Source organism: Desmodus rotundus, chromosome 10 (assembly GCF_022682495.2).
Source record: "Desmodus rotundus isolate HL8 chromosome 10, HLdesRot8A.1, whole genome shotgun sequence".
Taxonomy (NCBI): domain Eukaryota; kingdom Metazoa; phylum Chordata; class Mammalia; order Chiroptera; family Phyllostomidae; genus Desmodus; species Desmodus rotundus.
Genome location: NC_071396.1, coordinates 77,981,607 through 78,005,153, shown reverse-complemented (window position 1 = coordinate 78,005,153; position 23,547 = coordinate 77,981,607). Strand labels below are relative to the sequence as shown.

The 23,547-nt window shown below is 39.9% G+C and overlaps 1 protein-coding gene and 1 pseudogene across 3 annotated transcripts in view; one reads left to right on the top strand and one right to left on the bottom strand.

Annotated features, from left to right (window-relative positions):
- The window catches only part of ZNF521 (zinc finger protein 521), a 281,402-nt gene that overhangs the window by 128,540 nt on the left and 129,315 nt on the right, over positions 1 to 23,547 (top strand). The gene's annotated exons all lie outside the window — the stretch shown is intronic.
- LOC112322819 (rho-related GTP-binding protein RhoN pseudogene) lies at positions 18,557 to 19,497 on the bottom strand (annotated as a pseudogene).

The following is a 23,547-nucleotide window of genomic DNA, read 5'->3' as shown; positions in this document are numbered from 1 at the left end:
AAAAGGCACATGGCCGTTTTTCTTTCCTGTTCATGGTTTATGTTTTCTGATGTTTCCAAATTGCTGTATATTTTAATACCATTTGAAGTGAAAGATTTTAAAAATGGAGAAGGACATATGTATAGTCTTTAACACATTAATTTGGTAAGAGTTGAAGAAGAGAATTGATCTACAAGAGATGGTCCAGATCCCTCATGATAATTATTTATACCCCAAATCCTCATGATAATTATAAAGCTTAACTGCATCCTTCACTTAGATAAAACAATATGTAAAATATTTTTGAAGTATCTTTTAATTTTAATTCTTACAATAGAGTTTTTAAAGTACTTAGCTACTGCAGGTTAAAAATGACTTTTTGTGCAGAAGGGTACTTCCTTATTCAACCTACTTAATAAGAACTTGTAGCAATTTCTTTAATCAAGCAAGTATTTGGATTCAGCTATACATATTTCCTTTGTGACTCAAAAGTTCACTAATTTGTTCAACATTTTCATCATTGTTACCATTTTTGCCATTATAGTATTTGTCATGGAATTTTATGTGCCCACTCTCTTTCTGATACTCTCTATAGTTAAAAATGTGTAGTAAAACAAAGTATTTGGACTTGACACAGAGTGTTATTTAAACATATGTAAAGTTTTACAAAAAAGAAGCCTAAGAATAATGTGTCAGCAAGAAAAATACTTATAATAAATATGAATTTATTCACATTTTTTGTTAGACTAGTTAAGCTTCTATGACTTCTCATTTTCACCAGTGTATGTAAAAGAGAAATTAATACGATCACACTTTGTCAAAAGATAGGCATGCCACGTGGGGAGAGATTTTATCACAAAGAGAAGTATGACTTGTATGTCTAGTGACTTAGATGTCCTAGGTAGGAATTGAAGGACTTATCGATGTAGGTGGTATTTTCATCTCTTCTTCTTGCTGAGGCTTGAGACTTGGGAACAGAAAAGAAGACCACAGGAGATGATGAGACCTGGGTACACAGATATGGTCAAGAACAACAATATCAGATTCTTCTGGACTATGATTTAGGATCACACGAGGGTATGGGTAGACATTGGAATGCATCTTTCAAAGACCAAACAGTGTCTTATTTGGTGGAGACTAGATTGCCTATTTAAAAGGGATTTAGATATAGTCTAGGGAAGGGTAAGTCCTATATAAACTCATACAATCCAAGAAATGGACAAAAGACAAGCATTTAAAGTAGCTGTCATGCAATGAGAACTTCAGAATTGAAGTTATAAGATCCTCATTTGAACCCCTCTTTTTGCACAATGTTTTCTGAATTTATGAAAAGTGTTTTCTTTGCACCCCAGTCCTATGATTATTAATCTAACTTTGCTAGGGAGAGTTTGTTTTGGATAAAATTGTGGGGGGAATATATTCATTTTCCCTTGCCCCTGAAATGCTTAGTACCGTATAAGTTTATACATAGCCTACAATGATACCATGAGATAGAACACTGGCCATCTAGCTCTTCCATACCGGAAGCAGAGTTACTGACATTTACTATGTGTTGAATAAGTGTTAGATCTTTTTCTGGAGTTCACTGACAATGGCTGGCTATCTGGTCAGGTGCTACCCCATCTGGACCTCAAAATGTTTCTCATGATGATATTGGAAGCATATGCCCTTCTGCTTCCATTTCTCCAGCAGCCTTTCTAGCCGGGATTTTCCAAGGAAACATTTGCTTACATTTCAACTCACACCATGCCCACCAATCCATTGCAATTGTTCTTGCAAGGGTTACCCATGATATCCAGGTTGCTAGGGGCACATACAGTGCCACAGAATCAGAACTTGCAGGGACAGTGGGGATCTTCTGATTAAGCTACCTTATTTTACAGACAACATAAATAGGCCTAGGTAAACTGAGACCCGTCTGCACAGCTAGTAAGTGGCAGACAAGAAGCTGTGAGCATCCAGGTCTCCAACTCTAGGTTCCAACTTCGCATAATTCCACTGGCAATTTCCTCTAGTTGAAATGGTATCCCTGTCCTTTTAATAAAGTCTTTGTTATTGCTGTCTTATATTCTCCTGTCACTCATTCCTCCACCCACTGCAAGAGATCTTCCATTACTCTACCACAGCGGACTTCTTTAAGGTTTCAACTGACTTCACTGACCCATGTAATGCAGTTTGTTTGTTTTTCTGTTTAAGAGAACTTATCTTGGTTTACTTACTGTTCTGCTTATCACCATTGACTATTCCCTCTTTATTGAACCTCTGTCTTCCCTCCTGGGTCCCTTCATACCTCTTTGAATGTTCCACAGATTTCTCCTTCCTCTGCCTACTCCTATAGGTTATGTCCCCGTTGCTATTCTCAATCTGACTACCCTCTCCCTGTGGCCTCATCCACTCTCATGGATTAAACTGCCACCTTTTATAGATGATTCTCCAAATGGTGTCTCCAAAAGACGGGGGGGACTTCTGCGGGCTGATGGAAATATTCTGTATCCTGATCGTGATGGTGGTTACATATCTGTATATATTTTTCAATACCAGATGTAAAATTAGTGAATTTTTAACTGTGAATTAACGTCAACGAAACTGATTTTTTTTTAAAATGGTATCTCTTGCTGCGACCTCTCCACTGAGCTTCAGGCTCACAACCAGCTGCCTGCTGGAGGTATTCTCTCACATGTTCCCATGAATTTCAAACTCAGCAGGTCCAAAACTGATCTTATCATCTTTTGTCTAAATCTGCTTTTGTTCTTATGTATTTTTTATTTTACTTGTGGATAGAGTGATCTCCTGAGTAGCTTCTATTTCTCCACGTTCAATTGGTCACCAAGCCATCTCAACTTTAACTCTCATGTATTTCTTGAACAAATCTCCTCTTCTCCATCCCTTACAGCATTTGAAGCTCAGGATCTGATCATCTTTCACTGAACTACTGAAGCAGCCTCCTAACTGTTCCCTAGGACTTTAGCCTTACCATTTTCAACTCTCAACTCCATCTCCACACAGCCGCCCGCACAATCTGTCTGACACACAACTCCGAACGGCGTGTCCCTTCCGATTTGAAACACGTTCAGTGCTCCGGACCTCCATCTCTATAGACGGATCTAATAATGCTTTTATTGTGAAATATGAGACTCTTCCACTTCTGGCCCTTGATAAATTTTTCCCTCCTTTCCGTACCTCTCACTTTTTTTTCTGTAGTCAGAAGTACTTTAATTAACCCACTTAGGACATACTGCCTCCGTGTCTCGCAAAGCCTGTCCTGTCACTTCTACACCAATAACCTCTCTCGTCCTGACTGCCTTCTACCTTCCAAAAGGCTCTCCAACTTTCCCCTGTGCACAGTACCTGTGCCCCTGAATTCCCACCACACACACTGTCCTTCTCTTGAAAGCCCTTGTGTATGTCATAAATAATATGTAAAAACTCTTTCATTGCTTTATACTTACCTTTTTACAGTTGTCTTTTCTTCCCATGAATTCCTTGGGGCAAGAATTTACTCAATCTCATTCCTTAATACCTATGGTAAATGCCAGGCCCATCGTAGCAAATGCCACCATGGGTCAGTGCCATGGAGCTGGGCCTGACTGGTGGCTCTCCCAGAGTCTTTTCCCATATACGGCAGCACGGCAGGACAGCTGGCCACCTAGCTGTTTTCATTCAGGAGCCACTTGACACAGTGACTGGAACCTAGAAGGTGTCGAATAAGTGCGTGTTCTTCCGAGGGTGTTAACCACAGGACCACTATTTATTTTTTTACCCCGTTGGGACCCGAATGTTGTTTCACATCGAGGTTCTGTCATGGAGGCAGTGAGCATGTACCAGTCTGTTGTTACTGTCCTTCACGTCAAGGCCTGCTTTCCCAAACAAGGTGCAATTGCTCCTACCAAGGTTGCCAGTGGTCTCCTGGTTCCAAAGAAAGCCCTCCGTCTTCCTCATCTCTGCAGCACTAGGCAGAGTGGACAGCTCTTTCCCTCACTTGCGCCTCTCTGACTTTGCAGTATCCCCGCCTACTTTTCTTCCTGCTTCTGCCTACAGGGGTTTTCCTCCAGTGCCTGTTCTAAAAGGGCAGGAATTCTTTGATGCTCATCCTCAGCTCTCTTTTTCTTCTCTGTCTGCTCTCTCAGTAGGCGTCTCATCTATTCATGTAGCTGTAACTAACTCTTATGCTAAGAATTCCCAAATTTCTCTTTCTAGCCTAGCTCTCTTCATAGTTTCAGATTACTGTCTCATATTGACAGCTTGATATTGTCATTTGTATCTCTTTTAGATTTCTAAAATGTAACATATACACATTAACCTTTGATTCTTTCTGCTGAAGCCTGTTTTTTCCCCCGACTTCCATCATTTTAGTAAAGGGAACCACCCCATACCCAATTATTCAAGCAAAAAACCTGGGAACCATTCCTGATTTCCTCTCTTTCCTTCATTCCCCACCTCTGATCTATTAGTAAGTACTATTGATTCCACCTCCGGCAACTTTCTCAGTCACTCTTTCCATCTCCAAAGCCATCATTGTGGTTTAGCAGGAAATCATTTCTTGCCTGGATACTGCAGTAGCCTCTTATTGGATCCCCCTCCTTCATCTTCTGTCTTCTTTAAATCCCTTCCTCATACTGTTGTGGGCCAGAATCTTATAGACATGTGTACTACATCAAGTCACTTGAATTTCCTCAGTAGCTTCCCGTATCACTCCAAATCTCAACCTCTTACAGGTGCATATGGCCACGCACAGTGTGGCAGTGGCTGGCTGCTCTCACCTTGTGCAGAGAGGCTTGTCCTCACGCTCTGTGCCCAGTGCCCCAGCCGCCCAGCCTCCCAGCCTCCAGGCCCCCTGAGTGGAGGGGGCTTCGGAGCCTTCACACGTGCTGCTTCCTCACCTGGGCTGCTCTGCGGAACCAGCCTCTGGGTCACTGGCTCTTTCTCATCTGTCAGATGGGCCTCCCCTGAAAATCTTATCTAAGTTAGTCTCCTCTTTATATTTCTTTAAAAAATTGTGATTATTTATTGTTTATTTCCTTCTTCCCCTTTCTCACCTCTGAACACCCAGCATGCTTATTATAAGGACTTGGTAAATATCAGTTGAATAAATGAATGGGACAAAATAGTATGTTCTCTGTCTTTGGATGTATATGCAGGTATATCTAATAACTGATATATAGAGATACAGATAAACTTACCAAACAGTACTTAGATGCTTTAAAGTTAGGTATGATCTAAAGATATTAAAATAAGCTACAAGACTTGAAGTTCCTAACATTTAGAAAATCACTTTCACTCTGGCTGGGCAGCCCAGTTGGTTGGAGTGTCGTCCTGATGTGCCAAAGTTGAAGGTTCATCTCCAGTCAGGGCATGTGCATGAAGCAGCCAATGAACATAAAGGGGTGGAGCAACAGATCAATGTTTCCCTCTCTCTTTCTGTCCTCCCTCCCCTCCCCATCCCACTCCCCCTCCTTCCCCTCCTCTCTGTCTCTTAAATCAATTTTTAAAAAGTTAAAAAATACCATCTTCAATATGTCTTAAAGTCAGTATTCTTTCTTCTTGGTTCTTATACTGAACATGGAAACATACATGGTGCCAATTCAGAATCTACCGAAGTTCCAGAGTTCTGCTTTTGTTTTGCTTTTTTGTGTAATAGAAATTTTCAGAGGTTGAAAAAAAGCTTTAAAGTTTTTATATTTTAAATTGCTGATACTAAGTTTTGCTGAGTTCAAAGAACAAAAGTAAACGAGTTAAGCTCCCTCTAAATAAACAATATTTTAAAATTAAGTAGGAAATTTACATGGCCAAATAAATTCGTAAGATTTAAGATGCTCTTGAAATAGACTGAATTACTTTGCCAAGTTCAATCTGCTTTCAGATTTATTGTTGTTGTGTTCAGTATTCATTTGGCATCTACAGCGTACTAGAACAGGGAGTTAATGACCTCTGGCACAAACATCGGGGTGTGGAACGTGGAAGCAGCTGCCTCATATCCATTCTTTGTCCCTGTTCCATGCTTACCTAACATTGATCCTTGCCCCTGTTATTCAGTTGCTGCCACTACTATGCCTAGGTTTTCTGTACTTCCAGTTCTGGATTTTTTGCTGATCTTTTTAATAGGGTTACAGTATCATTTTAGAATATAAAATTCAAAAATAAGAATGCTTTTGTATACAATCATGCGGCTTGAATTGCACATAATATTTGTATTTTGAGTACTAGGCCAAAGAGTTTGCAGTGGTAGAATTCTATTTAGGCATTTTACATTTTGGCTCAAATTGTGTTGAGGTAAATATTAATAAATATATACTCGAGGTGATTTTGAAAAATGAAGGAAAATTGAAAGCTACTGTCTGGATTTCTTATTACTATTTTCTTCCACTCACCATGTAACGCTGATGCAGATTTCTCTTAGATGTGCTTTGTATTCCCAAAATATTAACAGCTACATATGAGAACCTTGATACAGGCTTTTAAACAGCCTAACTAGCTTGTTACTTTATTGGTACTTTGTTATCACCTTTTACATTTTTCACCTTTTAAATGTGCACATTTCTAAATATTCTATCCTTAATGTCGTTCTCTTTCCCTCACCCTCGTTTCCTACTTACTAGCCTGTACAGATGACTAAAATACCAAATTTCAACTTTCAACCTCTTTAAATCCCAGTCTCAGATTTTTCAGTTCCCCATTTGACATTACCAGTTGGGCATTCTCCGAGCCCTTAGAGCCAGTCAAATCATAACTTTTTTCTCCAGTCTTTGTCCTGTTCCATCTTTCTCCTAGTCGTGCCTGTCTGAGACTTTGTTTCCACCTCCTATGGCTTATTCTCCTAACCTTTCGCGTCAGTCACTCCCCAGGTATTTTCTGTTCACATCAGCCACATCCATTCTCTAAGCCAAGTCTTGTCAGTATAAACTAAGTGGGTTCCTTCACTCTCTTCCTATCATAAAATGAGTAAATAGAACATAAGACTCTTTATGAGTATGTAATGCACTGTGCAGTTCACATCATAAAGAGATTGAGTGGCAGGAGGAATCCTGTAAAAATTCCCATATCAAGGCTGGGTATATGCATATATAAAATGTCATCCAGCAACACATTTAAGATTATAGCAGCTTACTATATGTATGTTATTTCTCACACTGAAGAGTTTAGGTTCACACAAATTGCATTCTGTGACCATAATAAAAAATATTATAAATGAAAAAGATATCTTTTTAAAAATCCAGTAAAGTTTAAAGTTAAAAACACATAGAACAAGGAGGGCATAAAATAGAAATTGAAAATACTTAAAACTGAAACATAACTACATTTCAAAACCCCTGAGATACAAGTAAGCAGTAATTAGAGGGTAAGTTATTAGAACACAAAAAATATTAGAACATTTAAAAAAAGGCATAATATCAAGGAGTTAAACATTCAACTTAGGACATTTGGACCAGAGTCACAAAACAAACCATAAAAATGCAAAAGGGAAGAAAAGAATAAAATTCAGAGCAAAAATAATGAAAGAGAAAACAACACGGAGGCCAACAAAATAAAAAGTTAGTTTTGACAAAATGTGTAAGCTAATCTGGTGAGTTTGATCAAGTAAAAATCAAACCCAAAATAGTATTAATAATTAAAGGATAGCCATAACTTCATATGTGTAAAAGTTTAAAAGATAGTAAGAGAAGCACTGCGCGTATCAGAATGACTGAAATAGAAAAATGCAAAATTCTTTTTTTTTTCTTTTTGCAAGAATGAAGAGACATCAGAACTCTTACTTTACTAGTAAGAGTACAATTTTGTGCAACTGCTTTAAAAACCTGTTGAGCAGTATATACTAAAGTTGAATTCTAGCTTGCTCTGTGGCCTTTCTATTACACTCCTAGATCTGATTCTCCGAGACGTGAGTGCCTGTGTCCACCACACGTTATGAACAGGAATATTCATTAGTAGCCTTTGCATATAATCGTCAAGCCCATAGTCAATCAAAATATCTGTCAGAATGAATAAACACATTCATGTAATGGTATGACTTTATTCCATTTATACAGCAGAATATTATACAGAAATGAATAATAAACAGCTGCTATAAAACAACCTGGATGACTCATATACATCACATTGAAGAAAAGGACCAGACACTACCACTCCATGACTCCATTCATAGAAAGTTTAAGTATAGGCAAAACTAATCTATGATGACCAAAGGCAGAATGGTTACCTCTGGGATGGTATCACTGGATGGGAGCAAAAGCCATTCTTCTGGGTCCTAGAAATGTTCCATGTCTTAATCTATGTGGTGGTTACACCGACACATACGTATGTAAAATTCCATCAAGCATGCACTTAAGCGTATAGAGCAGATTATTATATGTGTTATTTGTCAATTAAATTTTTACAAGAAGTACCAACAAAGCACAAGATAAAAAGAATAAGAATATTATGAATCATTTATACTAATAGCTGGATTATTTTTATTGTATGGAAACAATTTTCAAATAATATGTTACCAAGCTGACTCAAGAAAAAAGAAGTAGAATGATTCCATAAACATCTGAGAGCTTAATAAATTGTTGAAAACCTTCCCACATTGAAAATACCAGAATATACACATAATTCCAAAGCTATGCCAAAAAATACAAAGAGTGAACACTCTAATTCATTTAATGAGTCCAGTATAATTTTGATATCAAAACCAGACAATGATAGTAAAATAAAAATTTAGGTCAATTTTACTCATGATTTTAAATTTTAAAGTTTTAACGAAATATTAACAAATTAAATTCACTGTTAAAAGAAGATTAAAATGGTTTTAACACAAGAATGTAAGGTGGGCTCAATCTTAGGAAATCAATTAATTAAATTTAACATATGAACAGTTTAAAGTAGATAAATTATATGTTTATCTTAAGTTGGAGGGAAAAAATCTAAATTCAACATACTTTTATGATTAACAACAACAACAAAAGACACTTACCCAGGAATAAGCAGGAATTTCCTTACACTGGTAATGGCTATTAAAATATTATCTTCAGCAAGCATTATAATTAGTGAAAAGTTTAATAAAATTATTTTATACTAAAATTGCTAATAAGGACTGTTGGTTGCTCTAGCCAACAATATTTAAAAAGGCAGCAATAAAAATTGAATAAAAGCAAATTAAACTATCATTTGGAGGCCTTAAATTTATCTATAGAACAATACCCCAAAACTAAAGACATATTATTATTATGAATAAAACTTTAGCAAAGTTGTTAGTTACCAAATCAATTCACATAAGTCAATTAGAATTTTATTCACCAGCAAAATATGTTAGGAAACCTAAGTTTTAAAATAATCTCATAATAGACACAAAAAATCTTGTGTGAGGCTTCTGGTGAAGATGGTGGTGTAGGTAGATGCAGTACTTGGAGCCTCCCACAACCACATCAGAATTACAACTAAACTGCAGGACAACCATCATTCAGAACCACCTGCAATCTAGCTGAACAGAAGTCCTGTAATGAAGAATATGAAGAAGAAGCCACATAGACACTGGTAAGAGGGGTGGCGATGCAGAATGGGCTGGTTCCACACCCATGTATGATGGTTAAAAATCAAGAGGGTTATCTCAGCTGCAGAGGCTCCCCTAGGAGCAAGGGGTCCCAGCCCCATACCACGCCCCCTAGTCCAGGGATCCAGTGCCAGGAAAAGAAGTCCCCATAACTTCTGGCTGTGAAAACCAGCAGGGATTTTGGCTGAGGGAGAGGGAGGGCTTCTGGAGCCCCAGGTGTTCCTTTTTTTTCTAACCTCACCTGAGGATATGTGTATTGATTTTCAGGGAGGGAGGAAGGGGGAGAGAGAGAAAACATCAATGTGAGAGAGAAACGTTGGTTGCCTGGCCTTGTCATGTCCCAAAACTCCTGATAAGTGGCTTCAGGGCTGGCACTAGTGGCAGCCGGTTAAGTAAAGATTTCTCAAATAAGACCTCGGCCGTATGAATCACAAATGAAATGATTGATATGTTCATCTACATTAAAAATAACTTCTCTTTACCAAGACTTAGCCATGAAGGAGAAAAAATAAAATCTACCATATGATAAAACATTTATGACACGTGTATATGGAAAAGCTATTTGTTTCCTAAATATGTAGGAAACAACCACAGTCAATAAGGAAACAAACCACCAAATAAGAAAATGGGGAATTGCCCTGGCCAGGTGGCTCAGTTGCTTGTAGTAGGTCACAGATTCAATCCCCAGATGGGGGGTGAATGAGAGGCAACTAATCAATGTTTCTCTCTCACATCGATGTTCCTCTCCCTGCTTTAAAATCAGTAAATGTATCTTCAGGTGAGGATTAAAAAGAAGAAGAAAGAAAAGAAAACGGGAAATTAACATGAACAGGCATCTCACTAACAGGAAGTGTGATGTCCAGTAAACATGTAAAAATATCCTTATTATTAATTTGGGAAATGCAAATCCAGACAGAGAGGAATGGATTGTCTGGGAAGACCACATGGGAAGCCAAACTGGACACACAGGTGTTTAATAATTAATCTTTATCTATTGCCAGTGTTACAAGTACTTTGTAAATATTTAAGATTTAACAAAAAACAAAGATATTCAGCATCATAAATATACAATCAGTATTACTCATCATTAAGAGATGACACATACAACACTCACACAATGAATACAAAATACTGTTTTACAAGTTCTACTATATACCATTGCTGCAAAGGTTTGTGGGCCTGAAACCTGTTCTTATTTGTTACAAGTAAGTTTATCAAATGTTGCAGGGGTATTAAAGACATACTAGTTTCTTAGTCAGACTTTGCTTTCTTTGTGCAATTCGAAGAGCAATATCTACACATTATAGTTAAGGTGGTGCATATCTCACACTTTGGGGAGCATTAGCCTGTAGCATTAGCTTTTTATTCCTTGTACCTCCATTTAAGATAATAGATTTATTAATGTCTTACTATGTCCAAGGCATTAGTCTATCAGGTTTGTAAAGAAAATCAGTGTAGTTATTTGAATATACAATGTCTGTCCAGAAGGTATTTAGCCATGTACTATGAAAAATAAGAGATTTTTATTGAAGAAGATGCAAGATATAAGAAACAATATACATAGGACAATGATGCCTCAGTCCCCTTCAAAGTAGGCTCCTTGGGACCTCATAGTTCTCCCAATCACCATCAGCTGCCCCCTCGTATTTTTCTGAGTCTCATCAATGATGGTCTGAAATCTCTTCCCTTTCCAAGGTGATTTTTAGTCTTGGGAAAAGCCAGAAGTCACAGGGCCCCAAGTCTGGGCTGTAGGGGGGCTGAGCCAGCTACCTGGGTGACATGATGTTTCACCAGAAAGCTCTGTATGAGATGCAATGCATAAGTGGGCACGTTGTCCTGATGAAGCTGCCAATCACCAGTTGCCCATAGGTGCAGCCTTCGGAATCATCTGACTACTTTCCGTGGAGAGATGTTCAAGCCTAACGCAAAATATGATGCAGATTCATTGCTGTACTCAGTCATTTTGACTGTGACAGCCACACTGTACACATGCTCATTCAGTGGCATCTACTGCCCCCACTGACTAGTATAGTGACGTCGTCAGTGTTCATGCATGTGCATTCCAGTCCACTCTCCTTGGCTGCCAGCTTCCATTGATGTCACGCAAACCATTCTCATTATATTAACAACTGTTGGACTTTCTCTGGACAGGCCTCATACATATGTTTTGTGTAGCCCCTCTGAGCGCTTTCTGTTTACTAGGGGAAAATTAATATATAACAATAAACAGAACGTGAAGCAGAATGGAGCATGTGCCATAACAGATGTACTGGTGAAGTACTGAAGTGGTTCCGGGGAAGTAGCAAATGAAAGGACAGGAGTTAGCTTTGCAGATACCTGCATGAAGCACAAACAAATTGGAGAGAACTAAGCAAACAGGAGTCCTGAGGCAGGAGCATGCCCAGCAGGCTGAAGGGCTGGGGCCAGCATGGCTGCAGCAAAGAGCTGGTCAGAGGAAAGGAGGCAAGCGTGGCTTGGTGTCCTCCATGTTTCTCAGGAGAGAGTTCCTGACATCTCATAGGTTCTTAGTAAATGCATGTAAATAATGGAAACCTGGTGATTAAAACAAGTGCAAAAAGAAATAAAGAAGAAAATCTTTCCCTGAGAACTAAATAGTGATACGGTTTCTCAGAACCGCCCATAAGTACATCCTAAGGTTCCTCATAAGTAAGTAATACACCATGCAATTCACATCATAAAGAGACTGAGTGGCAGATGAAATCCTGTAAAAATTCCCATAACGAGGCAAAAAAATGTATGTTGAGTTACATATTGTGTTGTGTAAGCAAGCCTTCAACTGCTTCTGAAGACTTTTTGCTGTACAGAGATTGCCATTATGGGCACGGGAATTTAAGCATACGCAGCTTAACATTGTATTAGAAAACATTGTACTTTGCAAAAAAATTAGCCCAAAACAAATGAACTTAAATAGTTGACAGAACGATCTGTGTGTTCTTAGCCCTTCCTAAGCTTCTGTTTCTTCATAGCTAGAATGAGCATAATCCATACATTGCCCACTTTATGGGGTCATTGCAAAGAACAAACAATATGTGCATAACTGAAAGATCTTGATAAACAGGAACGCCCCACAAATGTTGTATATGGTACATCATTTACGTGACATCTATGTATAAGTCTACACATATCCCTGTGTACACATAATTACATACATAATGTTTAATTTATTGTTATAACTTAGAATAGTTTATTATAATGTGGATTTATGGATTATTCTATCAAAATGCACCTAAATAAGTCATCACACATCCACAAAATGGATGAAATAGAAAAGCATAATCAAATATTGAAACAAGCCTAGGGGGATCGAAACCCAAGGAACAAGGAGAGTATAAAGGCTGCAAAGATAAAAATATCACTTATTTGCTATGAGGTCATAGATAGTCTCAGGAAACAATAAATTTGAAAGGTAGCCCTGGCTGCTGTGGCTCAGTGGTTGAGTGCCAGCTTGTGAATCGGGGTTGCTGGTTAGATTCCCAGTCGGCACATGCCCGGGTTGTGGGCCAGGTCCCCAGGGTGGGGCGCACAGGAGGCAACCACACATTGATGTTTCTCTCCCTCGCTTTCTCCCTCCCCCTCTCTAAAATGAAAATAAATAAAATCTTTAAAAAAAAGGAAAGGTAGGAAAACATATAAATATAGCAGTGTATAGGTGGGACAAGTTATTATAGAGTGGAAATGGAAAATGTTCACCAGTATTTGGGATTGAAAACATATCATGGGAGCAGGGGAGCAAAAAATCTTGGGGAAATATTTTAAGAAAATTGAAAATCGTAAATGAAAGTCCAAGTAAATGCATACCAAAATAGGACACTTTCCCCCTAAGCTCAAGAAGAAAGTGAATAGTTTCAGAGACAGTTGATTTTAAAGGGCTATTAATTGTTTGTCTAAGACCCACTGGCAATATTCTGTATGGATCAAACATATTTACATTCTGGGGAAAGAAAAGTGGTAAAGCATTTTCTCTGTTTTTATATTTACACAGGATTTATAATTTAGATGTATAACCTCTTGATTTATTTTTAGGATAGAATACATTTTACATTTTACTAATAAGTAAGTGATTGTGAAATATTTAAAAGCAAAGATACACCATGATTTAGAAATCAAAGTGGCACTGATAAACCTAACTAAACGAAGTCTGATGTTAACATACTCGTATGAAGATAAATCTAAGGGTTTTCTTGGGTATTTTAAATTTGTAAGTTTGGCTTACAGTAAGAAAGCAAAAATGAGTTGTAATCAAAGCTCTATCTTGGTAAAGAAATCAGAAATATATTTAATTATGAATTGTTTAATAAAGATCATTTCTTTTAAAAAGTAAGAAGGGGCACCCTGGCCAGTGTTGCTCAGTTGGGTGGAACATCATCCCATGGACCCAGAGATCGCGGGCTCAATTCCTGGTCGAGGCGCATGCCCAGGTTGCGGGTTCAATCCCAGGTCTGGGCATGTACAAGACGGTGGCTGATTGATTTCTCTCTGTCACGTCGATGTTTCTCTCTCTTTCTCTCTCCCCCTTCCTGTCTCTCTCTGAAAGCAATGAAAAAACTTTGGATGAGGATAAATGAAAAGTGAGAGGGGAGCAGAAGAAAGAAAAGAGAAAGGGTAGGCGGAAGGAGTAAATGACCAAATAAGAGAGCTGAAAAACTGGCAAGAAGCCCTCTAGGCTGAATGTCATACCTGGTAGTATTGGAAAATTGAAGTCATTTTGATGGAAGACAGGTACTTTCAGCACCATAGTTTGGTCTAGATTGAAATTACTATGCTATACCAAATTTAAATCATTCTCAAAAAGATATTCCAAAACAGGCATGTTACACTGTTTAGATTAATTTGTGTCCAGTTCATTCATTCATCCAACAGTTACTGAGTTTCAAACCTGTAACAGGCATCGTGCATGGGCACTGGCCCCGCGATAGCAAACACAGATATTATTTCATGTTTCTCTTGGCAAAGAATTAAACCTTCAAAAATCAAATATATCCTCAAATAGCAAATCAGATACATACTAAGATGGTGAGGTGTTGGCAGGAATAAAAATGGGAATATCTCAAATGCCATGTAAAGATATTCAACAATGAAATTTTAAAAATCTCTTCAAAGACCAATTTATCACCTGGATTTTTAAAGAACATCTAAAAAAATACACTGCTTGTCTTGCAGAGATTCCATTAAAAATGTGAAGTTTGACGTGGCCATGCTTTCCGGGTGCTCTCCGCGCCCCCCCAACCCCGTTCTGTACTGTGGAGCCGTGTTCTGGAGGAGCGGAAGCCCTGTCGGGAAAGGGCCCCACGTGTTCTCAAGTTACATTTTTCATACGGAAAACACCAGCTCCATAAGGCATATTACTAGTAGTGACTATGCCGATCTTTTTCAGGTCTATATATTTATCTTTCTGGGATACTCTGAACTGAGACTAGAAGGTCTTACCTGGTTGTGTGATGCCGAATGTAGGCATGTTTGGTGGCAGCAATCTGGTTCCCTCCAGTAAATTTTTCTGAAAACACTCACGCTTGGGTATACTTACAAAAGGCCCAAATTGGTTCAGTTCTGGGTAGTTCATACACTCCTTCACAAATGCTCCCAGACAGGCAGTGTGCTGGGTACCGGCCCTGAGGAGAGAAAGACGACACTGTTCCTAAAGTGACAAGAACTCTTGGAATGTGATGTGAATAAATGTTTTGAATATAGTGTAGTGAGTTCTAGAAATGAGAACCCCGAAGACGGCAGCCAAACTAGCAAGAAGTTGCAAGAACTACAGTGGAGAGTGGCACGTAGCACCCAGGGCCCAGAGCAGCCCGGGGCCCAGAGCAGTCACAAGAAGTTTGAAGCAGGAGGACGAGCCAACCTGGCAATAGTTAGCAATTCCTTCTTGTAAATGTGGGCGAATGCAAGGTGTCCGGAATGCTAGGCTTGCTAGAACTTTCTGGGAGTCGCAGGCAAGGATACTTCACCTCTCTGGCCCTCGCTTTCACTGTCTCTGACGAGGAAACTGAAATAGATGAACTCACTATCCCTTTCAATTCTGAAAGTTCATGATCTGATATATCAGCCTGTACTAGAACCTTTGAGACCATGAAGAATATGGGGACATTGTGTTCTGTGTTTTAAAAGGTATTTTTGGAATGATGAACGAGAAGGAAATTTAAAAATCCAAATAATTTCAGTTAGATCGAGGGCTGAAAAGAGCCCTACCACTTAAACATTTACATGCATTGCAACTGCACAGTGTGTTTTCTAATGGGCAAAGTCAAGGAAACACACCTCTATCCTTAAAAAAACACACAGAACCTAGTGTTGAAGAGTTTAACAGCAAGAATAATAAAGCAAACACCTCCAGGGTTGTGTGGGTGCAATTACCAGCAAGTTTTACAGAGCAGGTGGGGTTTTGGAAACAACAAAGGAGAAAAGAAGGGTGGTCTGACTGCATCAGTACAGAAGCTGTTCACGTGAAAAGGGTGGGACGAGAGAAGGCAGAACTCAGAATGAAAATAGGGAGACAGTCTGGCTGGTGTGGCCCAGTGGATTTAGTGCTGACCTGCAATCCAAAGATTCGCCGGTTCGATTCCTAGTCAGGCCTCATGCCTGAGTTGTGGGCCAGGTCCCCAGTTGGAGGTACATGAGAGGCAACCACACATCGATGTTTCCCTCTCTTCCTCCCTCCCTCCCTCTCTAAAAATAAATAAAATCTTTTAAACCTTGTTTTTAAAAAGAAGACAGGGAGAAGGAGAAACGAAAAAGAACTGTTGGGCCTGGGAGGACATGAGGTAAGGCGTCTCAGTGGAGACTAGAGTGGGACAGGACAAGGTAGTTCGGGCACATGCAGGGTAACTGACACTACCAAAGTCAGAGGGAGTACATTCCGTAGACAAGATGCGTTAACTTCTGGCTCATGAAGTGTTCTTTTAACAAAGAGTGGTTGGAAGGATAGAGTAGGAATATAAACAGAGTAGAATAGCCAGACACCATGGGAGCCTCCACCTAAAGACAAGCCAAGGTTTTCATTTTACAGTGAGCAGGTATGAATCATTCATTCACCTACTAATTTACTGTGTGTAAATATGTATGGGTCACAGGGCATACAAGATGGATAAGAGAGAGCCCTCTGCCGACCCTGAAAGAACTTACAGTTCTTTAGGAGATAATCAGTTTCAGTGAAATTTCTGAAAATAACATGTAATAAGTTATAAGAGCATCAAAAGGAAACGTTTATGGCAATATCAGCTAAAGTTCCTCCCTATGATGTTCTTTTGATATTTATGACAAGCCTCTGATAAATGGTCCCAATACTCAATAAAGAGTTTAAAAAACCTACCCATATTCTCAACTTGCTTTTAGGGCAGAAGTTATATACTTAACAAATACCTCTTAATAGATTCTCAATTTTTTTCTCGCTCAGAGAACTTTCTCCAGGTTTATGGTGAGATTGTAAATCATATTACCAATTTTCGGGACTGGATCTCTATGGGCGTATTATGCAATTTAATGGTGGTGTAACATACTACTTAATATTCCTACTCCTTCATTTCTCCAACTGTGCCTCCCCAGTATTTACCAGCCACAGCTCCTGACTTTGCCAACAGTGAGACAGACGGGAGGTTTCAACTTGTTACAGTGAAAACAATCAGTATGTTGTTGGAATAACTGATGAACAAAATAGACCCTAAATTGGTGTAAGGCAAAAAATTTTCAAATATTCCTCTCCTCCTTGGATTTATGTTTATAAAAAACTCACTATTTAAACTCTGTTCCCCCACTCTCAATTTCTTAGCTTTCTTGAACGATATGAAAATTTATAAAACAGTCAATGTTGGACGTTAACTGGAACCTACTATGAATCATAAATACCTTCAGACTGGGAACTAACTAAATATTGTAGACATGGGTAAATGGAAACAGTTCCCTTGTCCTAACTTAAAAACAAAATAAGTACATGCTCTGGTGATGTTTTGTTTTTACCTTTACTCCAGCATCCGTTCAGTTTGTAGTATTCAGCCTTTGGGCACTGTGTCCGGCGGTAGAGGGGTTTGCAGGCAAGTCTGACGGCAGTACCTTAGGAAGAAGGTGACGGTGACTGTTGGACAGCCAGTAAAGGGACTTTATCACGTGCACTTTGCTGTCAACACTATAGGACAGAGATTGCCAAATACTTTCATGGCACACATAAACTAATTACTAACATTCTGTGGCACACCAAACAATATATATTATTTTATTTTTTGCCAATCTGACAAAAAGAAAAAGGACAGGTATAATCTCTTTTGATTCATTCACACCAGATGGCTATTGTTGTGTTGGCTGTTGTCAATTTTTCATTTGACAATCTGAGGGAAAAAAGAGGTCAGTGCCCCTGACTAGTCAGCTATTGCATGTTTTAATTTTTTTTGTTTATTTCCATGGACATGGGCTTTATTTGGGGGTCATTGGGGGAAGAGAGGGAGGAGCTAGAACTAGTGGATATATAGGGGGAGGGTCTTCTCATCTTGCCTTTTAATTTAGTACCTGTTGCCTGGAGGTGAGGTTGAGTGAGAACAGCTGTAGAAGTGAAAGGAGAGGAAAAGGGAAGGTCATGGAATGGGCACTTTCCTTAGGGAAGGAAGCCAGGACCAGGATATGAGGACTGAGGGGCTGGGGAGGAAAGGCACCCTTCTTATACTGAGACTCAACCAAGGTGACTGCTTGATGCCAGCTTCCCCACTTTCCCACCCCTGGCGCAGATGCCTGCCCTGCTAGCTCCCTCAACTTCCTGTGGCGAGGGGGGCTGAGGATGTGGGAATAGTGGCACCCTCTGCCTCTGGGCCCCTTGTCTGGAAGAACTGCTCACTCAGCCTGCCCTGAAGTCCCAGCCAGAGTCCAGAGGTCAGGAAGCCAGGGTGCAGGCAGGGGAACAGTTCTGCCCTTCACCACCTGTCCTGACACTCCGCCCCTCCCAGGCTCCTCACATGACGTTGCACTCTTGGCTCCATCCTTGTGTATCTTGCCTTTCTTCCCATTCCAGCCTAGCTGCCCTGCCGACGGAGGGGATTGCTGCAGTCACCCTACCAGCTGAGGGGGTCCCTGGCCGAGGGGATGCTGCAGTCCCCAGCGCAGTCGGTAGGGCGCAGCTACCTGTGGCCACGGCCCAGGAAGGCCACTGTGACCACAGGGAAGACATCCCCGATGCTGTGCTCCTAGGACCGGGAGAAGCACTCCACGTAGGACGTGGCCCCACTTGCTTGGCCAGCGCAGTGCCCTGCTGGTGTGTAACAGGGATCAGCCGCTGCTTTGACCGCTCCCTGGGTGTGGCCAGATCCATCCGCGTGTCAAGTTTACAGCCAACCAGCACAACCTTGTCATTGAAGCAAAACTCCTGAGTCTCCCCCTGCCACTTCTTGAGGACACTGTCCAGTGTTTCAGGTCCACTAATGTGGAAGCAGATGACACAGCGTCTGAATCAGGATAGGTCCTGACATATCACAGTAAGAGGAACCCGAAGTGTCCCACGTGTTGAGAGCAGTGCCGCGCTTGTCTCTGTGCAAGCTTGCAGGGTAGGCAGACGTGGTGGGGACGCAACTCCCAGCATTGGCGTCCTTGGCAAATACCCGCAGCAGCGGTCTCGCCACACTCAGTCCCTGGCACGACAGCGCCTCTCTGCGGCTCCTGAGTAGGGGCTACCGCCAGCCCGCACACCGCCCCTGCCCCCGCCCGAGGGCTGGCACGGGCACCCGGAGCGCCCTCCAGAGCTCCCACCCGGCCTCGGCGCCCCCGCTGCTCCACCCTCGGCCACTTAGAAATTCTTGCGGCACACCGGTTGAAAATCGCTGCTATAGGATATTGATTCCGGTAGATTTGCTATGGCATCAAAATAAACAGCAACTGAACCCCTAACGTTAAATCAGGCCATCTAGGTGATGACCTACCTGGAGAGCGTGAGTGTGGTGGGAGACAAGAGCTAGGATCCGTGAAGAGTCTCCAGTACCTGAATCAGGAGACATCACAGGGGTGGAGATGAATACGGAAGCCTAAGAAAGCATCTCTCTCCGTGGGAAACCTGGGCTCAAATCAAGTTTTTAATATTAAACATCACGTTCCCGTACATAAAAAGGCAAATTTTGAGGGAAATTTGTTAGAAGGCAATTTTAAACTTCAAAGAATAAAATGATGCTATATGAACTTCAAGGTAATTTATTTCTTCCATGAATTTTTTTTGATATAATTCATGGAAATTACTCCATCTTTGACATCGGGTTTTGTTTTTTAATGAATACTAGTCAGATTTATTTGTACTGCTCAATGATTTCCTGATTTTTGACTATTGATATACATTGGAAAATGAACTATCTCAGTGTTTTTCTAGTTATTATAATATAAAAAGAGAACCCAAGAAAAGCTGAAAAAGATGGTTTGGCATTTTTCTCTCTCAATTTCAAAGTTAATAGTAACTTAAATTTGTATTTTCTTGGAGTTTTGGATTTACTTATAAGTGTGATTAAATATTTTTTATTTTTTATACAATATGGGCCTGTGTAGAATGTTTCTAAAATTCAAAGAAAATAACGGCAGCCATGGCCAGTGCGGCTCAATTGGTTGGAGCCCATACACCACGGAAAAGGGTGTGTGTTGGTTTCCGGTTCAGGGCGCACACCTAGGTCCATTTGGTGGGTGGGGCGCATATGAGAGGCAACCAATGGATGTTTCTCTTTCATGTTAATGTTTCTCTCTCTCTCTGGCCACCCTCCCCCTGTTTCTCCATCCTCCCTCTCTCCCTCCCTCTCCCTTCTTCTCCCTAAAAGCAATGAAAAATGTCCTTGGGTAAGGATTAAATAAATGCAACTTACTCATTTAAAACAAAAATCTTTTCCCAGGCCCTTTCTTACTAGACTTTTGTCTCTCCTATTTTATCTGTTGGGTCAGCTGGCCACAGGAACCTTCCTGAGCTCTGATTCTACTCTGAACTGCCTTCCTCATTCCACCAGCCGCACCAGACTGTGAGCCACTTGCTTACCATCTACTAAGGCACTTTGTACTCAGTTCTGAACTCAAGGAAATCACTCACAGTTTAGACTTCAGGTCATCCTTTCTCTCCCAAGGAGTTTTTTTGTGATTATTTTTGTCACATTAATCTGTTCCTATCTGATATGTTTTACCTGTCATCTCTTTGCCATCTATTAACAGGCACTTGGTTCTGAACTACTTGGCCATGTTATTTAGGCAAAATACTTGTAACAGTTTGACAGTTGTGTGCACTGTTCTGCGATTATATTTTAACCCCTTGAGTTTAGGAATTGTGTTTAATATCGCTTGGTTATTGAGTTCTTACCCCATGCCAGACATTGATACTGGTGTTTTTCATTTTCAGTGAATTATTTGAGTGAGCTTTTTCATCATTCGTGCTTTCATTTCATTTCACCCATTTTTTCCTTCTCTGTTCAGTCATTTATTTGTACACAAATTCAGAATTACTTGGAAAGTTACCAAACTAAATTAGTAAAATTTCTAAAGTATTGAGTATTTGTGGAAAGCTGTAGGTTTATTATTTTCACTTGTATGTAGTATCCATTTGCTTGCCAACAAGTTACTGTCAAGGAAATGTGCTACTGGTCTTAAATATACGTATGTGTCATTTGTAATGAATATGCTCGTGCTTGGAACGGTAATGTATGTAGCTATAGTCCTCGTGAACGACTTTTCTCCCCTACCTAAGTGGAAACATTTTACACGCTCTACTTCCATTCCTGTCCTCTCCAACTCTGTCACCAACTTGTGATTTTCTTTATGTTATTAATTTTTAAAGCTTTATTTAATAAATAGTGCTTACTGTCATAAAATCTAAATTAGTGGATTCTCGTCTGAAGACATTTTAACATGTCTCAGAGTCCACGTAAAAGAGTGAGAACTAGTCTTGGACACACCACGGTGCCGTCCCAGACAGTTTACGTAGTATTCCGCTCTTCCATCCCCATAACAGCCTGTCAAGTCAGGAGTAATAAAGGTAGTTACTGTTTAATGCAGGGATGCTACATGGCAGACATAGCACTAAGCAGTTTTATGTGCTTCTCGCTTGCTTCTCACATTAACTCTAATATGTAAGCTTTATTATTTTTAATTTACAGGGAAGGAAACTAAGACTCATGGTCATTAAATGATTCGTCACACATACCACTCAATGATGAAGTCACTAAATAGCAACTGATTGCAGAAAGAGGACCCTAAAGTTGCTTTCCTACTGAAAGTGCTGGGTATATTTGGAATGGATATTCCGTAACATTATTGTACATCATCCTAATTTTAGAATGTCCTGAACAAGTCTGGGTTTGGCTTTTCCTTGATAGCCGCTGCCTAAGTTTGGGGTTGGTGAAATTGTAGGGGAAGGGGGGACTTGCTCCTGAGGACTGTGGAACATTCTGGAAAAATGGCTCTGGGCCTTCATGCTTTGATTCTTCAAACATATAGCAATGACAGATAAGATAGAAAGAGAGAAAACCAAATGGACTTAGTCAAATTGAAAACAATTCTCCATCTTTGAGATTCAGAAACCAAATTTACAAACCAAGTGGTTATCAGACTTAAAGCCAGGGGTCTGTTGGACTCTGTTCCAGAAATAAGAAGTGGTAACTAGGGCTTAATTTCTATGGGACAAAGTCAGACCCTCTACTTAAAGAAGGGCCTGGGGAGGAAGTGAGGTTCTTCATGATCAAAATTTCTGTTGATCAGTACCTAGAACTAAGACTTTTCAGCCGGAGAGTTAAGGGTGTAAGAAGAGAGATACAGTTTTGGGACTTAAAGCTGAATTTACCATATGCCAGCTCTGTGGTTCAACTCACAATGTCTCCCTTATGCCTACCTCACAGCAGATACCCAGGAAAGGCCCCTGCGAGGCCTAGCCTGGCTTAGTAGCCAGGAACCAAGGTTCCAAACTGTGGGAATGAATCTAATGCTAGTGAACCAGCAAACAAATGAACAAAACCTAACTGCTATGAGACCGAGATTCCGCTCCAGAAGAAATTAATTATATAGAATAGACTGACAAGACTTTGAAATAAGTATGAAATAAGTTCAGAAAGTGATGTCCACTAAAAAGTGACAGATTAGAAAAGCAAACCCAAGTAGAAATTAAACAAGAGTACTTGTATATTTCAAATCAGAGATAGGAAGGATGAAAAGTAGTAGTAATGAAGGATAATTCCTTCATTCTCACAGTTTTGTTACGTGTGAGTTTTATGCATACGAGTTCTTTACAAGCTGGAAAGCATAGAATCGTAGGAAATTATTAATTTATTATAGAAATAGAGGGAAGCTGTTGTTCCTGGCCTCTTAGAATTTATACATCAAATTTGAAACAAACAAAAACCCAGAAAAAATTTGAAAAATGTTTGCAAACCGAGTTATAACAACTAAGCAGAAATCATTGTTGGCACATACCCACTGCGGGCATGCAACATGAACAGAAAGGATGGGATTATAACAGGTTAGGTTAAATGTTTTTAAAATATGCCAAATGTAACTATTATGAATTATCCATTTGTTCCCACTTTTAATTTTGAAAATGTTCAAGCATATACTTAGATTTAATAATTGTTAACATTTAGCCATATTTGCATTATCTATAGGTGGCTACTTTTTTTCTGGATCTCTTGAAAATTAATTATAAACATCATGACCTTTTACCCCTAAATATTCAGAATGCATCTCCTAATGAAAAGGATGTCTGCCCACATAACCACAGTACCGTTATTAAATCTAACACAGTATTTCCCCAATATCACCTAATGCATGGGTGTCAAACTCATTTTCACAGGGGGGGCCACATCAGACTCGCGGTTGCCTTCAAAGGGCCGAATGTAATTTTAGGACCGTATACATGTAACTACTCCTTAACTGTTAAGCAAGAGCTCGTCGCTGCCACCGGATAGAAACAAGGTAGCAGGCCGGATAAAACAAGGCGGAGGGCCGGATTGGGGCTTGTGTTTGCCACCTGTGACCTAATAACTAGCTGATATTCAAAATTCCCCAATTTCTTTAAAAATCTTTTTATAGCTGTTTTC